At 34.1% G+C, this 10,391-nt stretch overlaps 1 long non-coding RNA gene across 1 annotated transcript; it reads right to left on the bottom strand.

The window, feature by feature from the left end:
* Window positions 1–7,454: 7,454 nt before the first annotated feature.
* Window positions 7,455–10,026, bottom strand: LOC107952857 (uncharacterized). The gene is made up of 2 exons (XR_001698953.2): window positions 9,798–10,026; window positions 7,455–8,982 (listed from the first exon to the last, which is right to left on the bottom strand). It is a non-coding gene; the product is annotated as an uncharacterized lncRNA (long non-coding RNA).
* Between the last annotated feature and the right edge of the window lie 365 nt (window positions 10,027–10,391).

Below are 10,391 nucleotides of genomic sequence, written 5' to 3'. Positions count from 1 at the left end.
TTAGAATTTTTGGTTCAGAAAATTAGTACAGTTTATTAGTTAAAGTCTCCCCTGTTTCACCACCTGACTGCCCTGACCTCTAGTCACTAAAAATAAGTTTTCTCACTGTAGGATTTTCATATGAAGTTCTTACTTGTTTCTACAGAAAATAGACTCATTAAGAAATCTAAGCATGTAAATTTCAACTCATAATCATTTTTTTACAATTTGTAATTATTTTCTAAACTCAGAACAGGGGACTCAAAAAATAGTTCTGACCCTATCTTACTAAAATTCACATATCTTAAAATATAAATTTCCTTTTTCTACACCGTTATTTTTCCATGAAAATAGACTCAACAAGATTTAATTCCATATATCATTCACCCTCTAATTCATTTTATACTATCTTGGGTGATTTTTCAAATTCACGTTACTGTGCTGCCTGAATTCTGTTTCTTTGCAAAATTTTATCCTTTCATGATTTCCATGCATAATTTATCACCTAATCTTTCATAACAACAAACACCTTCATCCTTAATCATTTTAATAACCATACATCATCAAATACTTACACATCACTCATTAGCAAAATCATCATTACAAACATACAAAATAACTAAATCCCTATACATGCCATAACTCAAACGTGTTTCGATATAAAATACCGAGCAGTAGTAGTTGATAGTGTGGATGCTCTCCGACTTCTTTAGGATCCTTGAAGTAGCTTTGCAATACTATAAGAGAAAGAGAAATAAAAGAAGTAAGCATAAAGCTTAGTAAGTTTACTAGCAAATAAATAACAATATTTAACTTAAATAATTAAACTCAATGTCTATATCTCTAGTTTACTCTTTAGTTAATCTCATACTAGTTCTCTTACTTGTTTACTTAGAATACTTGTGTGCATAACTTACTCAATCCTTGCTGCATCGTTGAACATCAATTGATAGTATAATAAGTTCTTAAGTCTTACAACTTACCTGAGCTTGCCATTTATGCTTTAAACTGAACTTTCATGAACATGATTCGTTTACAAGCCCGTTGAGCTACATTGGAATAATAAGGATACTCGGGTCTCTTCTGATAATAACATGCCAAAGCCATGTCCCAGACATGGTCTTACATGGGATGTTCTCGTGATGGTGCCCATGCCATGTCCCAGACATGGTCTTATAGGAGACCTCTCATCTCGGTGCCAACGCCATGTCCCAGACATGGTCTTACATGGGACCTCTCGTCTCGGTGCCCATGCCATGTCCCAGACATGGTCTTACAGGGGACCTCTCATGATCTTAAGGATGCCAATGCCATGTCCCAGACATGGTCTTACATGGGATCTCTTTACCCAAATGTCATGACATTCGTATCCAGTACCATCCTTATGTATCAACGGGACTTTTAAATTTTAATTCTCTATCATTTCATGCTTGGATCATCATCAAATAAATTCATAAAATAAATTCATAATTGCTGGAAATTAACAGCATTAATAATAATTATTGAAATATTGCATTTATTTACCGTAAACTTACCTCGGTACCAATTATAGCCAAATTCACCAACTTAGTCTTCAACTTTATTCTTCCCTTTGTCTAACCTCGAGTTTCATACTTCTTGATCTAAAATAGTAAATTTAACTTATTTAATAATCACATTCATCAAAACAGCCCTTGACTCTAACTTTTTCAAAATTACAATTTTGCCCCTAAACTTTTACATAATTACATTTTTGCCCCAAGGCTCGGAAATTAAACTTCATCTCTTATTCTTATGTTTTATAACATTCTGAACATTTTTCCCTTCTATGGCAACATCAAATTCCCACTCTAACATGTACTTATGAACATTAGGTATTTTTACCGATTATGTCGTTTTACTCGTTTTCACTTAAAATCGCTTAGCAAAAGTTGTTTAACATAATTTCTAGCTTCATATTCTATCATAAAACATCAAAATAAACACTTTTCACCTATGGGTATTTTTCCAAATATAAACCCTAGGTTAAATTATTGCTAGAATAAGCTAAATTAAGCTACCGGGATCTCAAAAACGTAAAGAACATTAAAAACGGGGCTTGGGATCACTTACTATAGAGCTTGGAAGCTTGAAAACCCTAACTATGGCTTCCCCCCTTGATGATTTCGTTCATATGAAGAAGATGATGATTTTTGCCATCTTTTTCCCTTTTAATTCATTTTAATTACTAGATTACCAAATTGCCCTAACTTAAAAATTTTCTATTTCACTTATCTCATGTCCATTTTTGTCTACCAAGTTACCAATGGTATAATTACCATATAAGGACCTCCAATTTAAAGTTTCATAACAATTGGACACCTCTAACATGTAGAACTCAACTTTTGCACTTTTTACAATTTAGTCCTTTTGACTAAATTGAGTGCCCAAACGTCGAAATTTTCGAACGAAATTTTCAAAAAATCATTTTGTGAAATTGTAGACCATAAAAATATAAGAAAAATAAAATTTTTCTCATCGGATTTGTGGTTCCGAAACCACTGTTCTGATAACCTCAAATTTGGGCCATTACAGGTAATCCGAATTAGGGTCTGAATTTAGCCTGGACTGGTAATTCAGATCCAAGCTCATTAGAGTAATTGTCGTTGCAGGGGATTTAGCCTGGACTAGTAATCCCGACAATACTCTATGAGTTTATATTGCAGGGGATTTAGCCTGGACTGGTAATCCCGCTGCAAGGTTGAGGTTCGCGGGAGTGTGCTCTTTGAAATGGATATGTGCGCACATGAATATGAATTGACGGACCCGGAAATGTACACTAAAAGTGTATCTCTGAAAATCTATCGAAAATTCCAAGAAATTCAACGGGATAAATATGGAAAAATAACAAGGAAATGGAAATCATGGTATTGACGAGCTCATCAATCATAGTATATATTATTGGTACATGGAAATTATTGTACTAACTTGAATGTTGAGTTTGTGCATATTAGGGTAATAATGCATTGAATGGATATATGGATGTTTATTGTATTGTATTGAAAATATTAGGTAAGTATAATTCTTGTTACATGAGCTTACTAAGCACAAAGTGCTTACCCCCTTTCCTTTTTCCCTGTTTTATAGTGTTAAGAGCTCGGAGGTCGGATTTGGTCGGAGACACATCACACTGTCAACCTCAGGATTTCGGTATATAAAGAAACTTTATTTTGGAAATCAATGGCATGTATAATCTAACAAAGTAAATGTTAACGTGAAATGAATGTAAAGTTAGCCATTAGTACGGTTAACAAACCTGGTTTTAGATATGTGATGACGTTATCTTATAAATATGCATGAATTTATCTTGAAAATATGTTGAATTGATTTGGTTGATGTGGATTGGTCTCGATTTAATATTACAGGGAAGGTTAGATATTTATAAAAGGGCTATATTGAATATAAAAAAAAATTTATTTCATAAACTCCGGTAATGCCTCGTACCCTATTCCGACAATGAATACGGGTAGAGGTATTACATCCGATGCCAGGGCAGGATACAAGGCATTACCGGACTTAATCACAATCACACATGCATAACTGGGCCATAAAATTTTGTTCAATTTAAAACATTTCATTCACATTCATATCGTCCCTTATATAGGGTTAAGAGGCCAAAAACATACATCGGGAGTGGTTAGGTACTAAATCGACAACTTTGGAAACTTAGGAAATTTTCCCATAAATCAAGGCCACATGCCCATGTGGATAGGGGCACGCCCGTGTGGGTAGGCCATGTGGTCACACACGCCCGTGTCCTTAACCCGTGTAACTCTCTGTCCATTTATGTATGAACAAATGAGGTCACACGGCTAAGGCACACGCCCTGTGTTTAGGTTGTGTGGCGAATTAAATTCTCGAAATTAAATATAGACTTCACACGGCCTGGGCACACGCCTATGTCCCATGGTCGTGTCCCTTGCACAGCCAAGACACACGATCGTGTCTCAGCACGTGTGGTCAATTTCAAGACAATTTTCCAAGCCCTTTGCCACCCTCTTATGCCCACATGCATACACACTTCATATGACACCAATTCAAGCATATTCTTACTACTGAACATCCACAACTAAGACATTAACATGTCAACCACATGCCATCATTTTCATACATACAACATCAAACTTAGTCACTCAACAACATAACCACTTGGACACATTCAACTGTCACTCATCAAGCAAATATAAACCACATTATAAAACATTGACATACACATGAATAATAATAATATCAACATAAGCCATCCTTCACGGCTATATATACAAATTGGAGTATTAAATCATCATAAGCCAATACATATGGCTAAATAATATAACACATAAACAAAGTGACTTAGTCCCTATACATGCCATAAGGTTAAGAGGTTTGCATTCACTTTTACCCCACGATGATAAATTGATAGTGTGATAGCATCTCCTATGATCTCCAACCCGAGCTAGCTTAGTGACCCTATAGGACATAGAAAAAAAAGGGGGTAAGCTATATAGCTTAGTAAGCCCGTATGAAAGTAATGAGCAATTTATTAACATGCTTCTACTAATTCTCACAATATGATCTTAAGGTAATACAAGCATAATTGCACTTTTTACTTGTGTTCATGTCAAGCTGTTTTCTCGAGTCATAGTCAGTAAATTATTTATAACTGGAGCTATGGAACTCCAAATTAAGGTCCACTAATTTTTCCAGAAACTAGACTCGCATATAATCTTACCATAAAATTTTCAGAAATTTTGGTTTAGCCAATAAGTACATTTTATTCTTCAAATTTACCCTTATTTTGTTGTCCGACAGTTCCAACTCCTCTTGACTAAAAATTAATTATCTCATCATACGGGATTTGGAAGATGTTCCATTTGTTTCTCCTAAAAATAGACTCATTAAGGATTCTAAGCATATAAATTATAGCCCATAATTATTTTTGTACAATTTTTAATTATTTCCAAAGTTAAGACAGGGGAGCCCAAAATCACTCTGACCCTATCTCACAACAATTTAATTATCTCATAATATGAATTCCTTTTGCTTACACCGTTTCTTTTACGTGAAACTAGGCTCAATAAGCTTGAATTTCATATTTTATTTACCCTCTAACTCGCTTTTCACAATTTTTTAGTGGATTTTCAGAGTTAGACTACTGTTGCTGTCTATGACTATTTTAGTACACATTAATTTTGTACATTCACATTTCCAAGCATGTAGCTTAACATCATTCAAATGTCCAAAAACTCTTATCTATCCATACATTCAAAACCATTTTTAATAGGCATTTACGTCGATCCTCTCCTCCTTTCGTTATTCATTGAACCACAAAATTAAAGGAATAAACACATAGTATATCAATTCGATTTGGCTTAAAAGTTTCACACATGATCATCAATTAAATTTACCATATATTAATACCTCATGAACATAGACCCATAACCACAAGGTCATCACAAAATCATTCTCGTAAACATGACTTGCTTATTTGCATCCTTACTAAAGGTGCATCTTAAACCGAGTCATTTCTCATGAGTTTTACGTACATACCTGTACTACATTATGACATAATCATTCCTTATCACAACTTTGATATCATATTTGAATTACTCATTGAACCACTTGGAATACTGAAGGGCGTTCGGAATCATCGTGCACCAAATAGAGTGCCAAAGTCATGTCCCAGACATGGCCTTACATGGATCCACATATCGGTGCCATATCCTGGATATGGTCTTATACGAAATGTCATGTCAGTGCCGATGTCATGTCCTAGACATGGTCTTACAATAGTACACATATCAGCGCGGATGCCATGTTCCAGACATGGTCTTACACTGGCTCACATATCTATGCCAATGCCATGTCCCAGACAAGGTCTTACACTGGCTCAAATATCAGCACCGATGCCAAAACCCAAACATGGTCTTACATTGGCTCACATATCAACGCCAATGCCATGTCCCAGACATGGTCTTACACTGGCTCACATATCAATGCCGATGCCATGTCCCAGACGTGGCCTTATACTGGCTCACATATCCATGCCGATGCCATGTCCCAGACATAGTCTTACACTAGCTCACATATCAACGCCGATGCCACGTCCCAGATATGGTCTTACACGAGACCTTATCTCGAAACTTTTTCAAATATCATCGAGTCATCGTGAATCCATTTCATAAAGACAAATACATATACATATACATTTCGTGCAATATTCAAACATTAGACTTATAATAATAACAACATGTTGCATTATTTTCATACAAACTTATCTTGATAACAAAAATAGTGAAAAGGACCTAACTGTCAAATGTGCGTTTTTCCCCGTTCTTGGTCCAAACCTCATTTTCATTGATCTAAAACATCACATTTAACTTATTTATTAGTCAAATTATTCAATGTGATCCAAAAATCACATTATGGTACGTTTATATTTTTGCCCCTAAACTTTGTCATATTTACACTTTTGCCCCTAGGCTCGTAAAATGATTTTTATTCAATTTCCTTACTCTTTAAGCCTAGCCGAATCATTTTCATAACTATAGCAGCCGATAATTTCCACTAAATCACACTTTTATGACAAATTTTATAACTTTTACAAATACGCCCTTTTATGCATTTTCATCGAAAATCACTTAGTAAAAGTCGTTTCTCTAACATCAAACTTACATATTCCTCCATTAAACATAAAAATACACACATGTCACACATGGGTAAATTTTTAAACGTGAACCCTAACTCAAAATAAGGCTAGAAATAAGTAGACCATGCTTCAAAGATCTCAAAAATGTGAAAATCATTAAAAACAGAGCAAGAACGGACTTACTATCGAGCTTGGAAAGCTTGAAAAAATCCTTAGCCATGGATTTCATGCAAATTTCGGCCAAAGGTTGAAGATGAGCATAAATTTCGCTTTTATTTTCCCTTTTTTTTATTATTTTAATTACCAAATGACCAAAATGCCCCTAACTTAAAAATATTCTATTTCACCCATTTCATGTCCATTTTTGTCCAAAAAATTAACCAATGGTCTAATTACCATATAAGGACCTCCAATTTAAAATTTAATAACAATTGGACACCTCTAGCATGTAGAACTCAACTTTTGCACTTTTCACGATTTAGTCCTTTTGACTAAATTGAGTGCCAAACGTCAAAATTGTCAAACGAAATTTTCACGAAATCATTTCATGAAATCGTAGACCATAAAAATATAATAAAAATAAATTTTATTACGTTGTATTTGTGGTCTTGAAATTATTATTCCGACTAGACCCTAAATCGGAATGTTACAAGTATCCCTATGAAGATACAATGCAACAACTTCAGATACATAGGCTTTGAGCTCAAACCATAAATATAACCTCAATTTTTCATATTTCTATCATAATCAAACTCATACCTTATACCCAAATCATATACATTACTTTGCCAACATCTAACAACATATCATCACATTTTCACTCACAATGTTACCCAATGAAAATTCGTAAAAGAACTTCATACACAAATGAAAGTAATAGTGTTTGGTTACTCGTTTGGGTTAAACCTACACGAATCGAATAATAGTGCCTGGTTACCCGTTTGGATTAAACTTACACGAATCAGATAATAGTGTCTGGTCAACTGTTAAGGTTGAACCTACAGAATCAAATAATAGTGCCTAGTCACCCGTTAGGATTGAACCCACATGAATCGAATAATAGTGCTTGGTCACCCGTTAGAGTTGAACATATATGAATCGAATAATAATGCCTGGTCACCCGTCAGGGTTGAACCTACACAACATGTAGCTTGGCCAAGGCTTAATAAACTTGTATTCTCGAGTCTGCAACACATGCTAGAGCTCAGAACCTGCAGGCAATAACATGTAACCTTGTATACGAGACTTTTACTCATTTCATCAGGGTTTAATCTCACATTATACCATTTTATAACAATTCATTTCAATCTAATTCAGTTCTCAATTTATGTACTAATTCATAGCCAATTCAAGATATCAAAAAAACATTAATAAACATACAAATAAAACTTAACAACAATTTAAATATATTTATAATGTATGAACTTACCAGAGGCTAACAACAAAAGCAAAAGTGTCAGGGACTAGTCTATAATTTCCTTATTTCTCAATTATCAATCGTCTTGTTCAAATCTTGATATATAATATAAATTTATTTCCATTTAATCAATCAAATATTATATAACAACCTATTACAAATATATATAAGCTTAATTTAATCTTTCAATTATTTCCTCAAGTTTTACATTTTATTCAATTTAGTCCTTAAAATCAAACTTATCATAAATTCCAAATTTGGACTCCAAATTTTAAACCAACTTCAAATATATCCAATTACAGCCTCAAATTATAAAAAATTACATGTCAATTTCAAAATATTAACAATTTAGTCCTTATGTTCAAAACTAACAAAAATTACATTATAAAATAATCCTATTTTCCATCAAAGCTTCAAACTCTACCATAAACATTCAAAAGCTTTAATTAATATAAACTCAAGATGCAAAGCCCTTATGTCTCACCGTAAAGCATCCATCTCACTTTGCCACTATTTTGTATGCACGTTAGTACCTTCTTCCCGCATGGCTGCATTATCATGAAAATCGGAGTTGTCGGATTGAACCTTTCTTCTGAGCTCTTCATAATTTTAAGAGCTCCTGATGAAATGTTTTTTGTTGCTCAAACCTCACGTTCTGTATGGCCATTTGTTCCTTCATCAATTTCATTTGCTCTTGAAGAGCAAAAACTACTACAACGATGCTTCTTGATTAGAAAAGAACGACAACTCTTAGCTAGAAGGAAATTTTAGGTCAAAAGAGTTTGAGGCCCCTACGTGGGCCACGTTACCCAAATTTTTCGGTTGTTCAACAAACTAGCTGGCAAACAAATTAGCCTTAGTGGGTTGGCCACCTGTACCTGAAGCTCCAGCTTGTCTTGATGAAAAGTTGATGGGGAAATTTTCATCTAGGCGAGCCATTCTGATTTTTACAAATTAAAAGAAAATCTATCGATCAGAAGTCTGTCCACGCTCACTACACCAAATTATTGAGTGTTCTGATGTGCCCTCTCGATGAGGGGAATCGAGTATTTATAAGACACAATTTCTATTCATTGAAATGACGTCCTAGGTAGGCTCCATGCATGCCAACATGTATACTATTCTAGACTTAACACTTGTTCCTCGAACTACCCACTTGATTTCGCATCCTCTGCTTGCGAACACCTAGGAACATGTGAGCACTCTCCCCGCGAGCCCCTAATGTCTCTACCTTGTGGGGCTCAAGTTCTTTTGCATCTACTCAGGTTGTGGGTTGATGGTTCGAGGTTATATTCAAGTTTTGGGTTGAAAACAGAAAATACCATAACAAGTGTGCATTCAGTCTATTTGGTTATTTCATGGCAATAATTGAATAAATCAAAATTTTTGTTGTAACCAAATTAACCAAACTGAAGTTATGTGCAAAACCGAAATAATCGAATCAGTCGATTCGGTACGGTTTATTTTTTTTAATTAACATAGTTTCTTTTCCCACTTGTACTTGCAGATTCGAGCTATGGGGTTCACTAGAATAAGTAATTCACGTTGAAGTTAAGGGAAACAAAGTGGAAACGATGGTAGAAAAAAAGAGAGCACTAAGCATAAAAGTCAATGAGCTAAGACGCAACTAAGCTAAAACCGACAAAAACATTCTCTCTCTTTGTCGACAACCATAAAAATTTGCAGCAGAGAAAGTATTTAGAGAAATAAAAGAAATAATACATAAAAAAAGAAAATAAAGTTAAACTATCCTACCGTGCAATGAGATGAATGAATCTGCCAACGATGATGGTGACTGGTGCACGTGTGTGAGACGTTAAGCTCGAGCGTCGACCGTCGAGCAGAGGAGAGTTGAAAAGGGACGTCGACCGTCGGTCTGCTGACTGGAAGAGGGCTGGTGGTGGCGATTTTTTTTTTTTCAGATATGGGACAAGAGGAAGAGGAGAAATGAAAAGAAATGAAAATGCCGAACCTCGTTTTGTTTAGTTTTAGATATTTATTTTTTAAAAATAAATTAATTATGTAAATAATATAATTAAAATTAAAATTAAAATTAAATCGGGTTTGGGTTTTTAGTTTATATTTATTTTTTGGGCTAGATTTATATTTGGGTTGAGTTGGGATTGATTTTTTATTTTTGGGTTGTGCTCGGTTGTTTGGGTATAAATATAATTATAAATTTATGTTTTAATGTTTTAAAAAATTGGTTTATTTGATTATCTTGGTTTAGATTTTTAAAACCGAAATTGAATTGAATTAACCATGTAATTAATTAATTAAAAACTGATTAAATAAAAAAATAATTAATTTAATTTAATTATTTTGGTTATTTCAATTAAACAGAAATAA

This window comes from Gossypium hirsutum, chromosome A07 (genome assembly GCF_007990345.1).
Source record: "Gossypium hirsutum isolate 1008001.06 chromosome A07, Gossypium_hirsutum_v2.1, whole genome shotgun sequence".
In the NCBI taxonomy this organism is placed as follows: Eukaryota; Viridiplantae; Streptophyta; class Magnoliopsida; order Malvales; family Malvaceae; genus Gossypium; species Gossypium hirsutum.
Note: the sequence above shows the minus strand (reverse complement) of the source record. Positions and strands in the feature narration are given on the sequence as shown.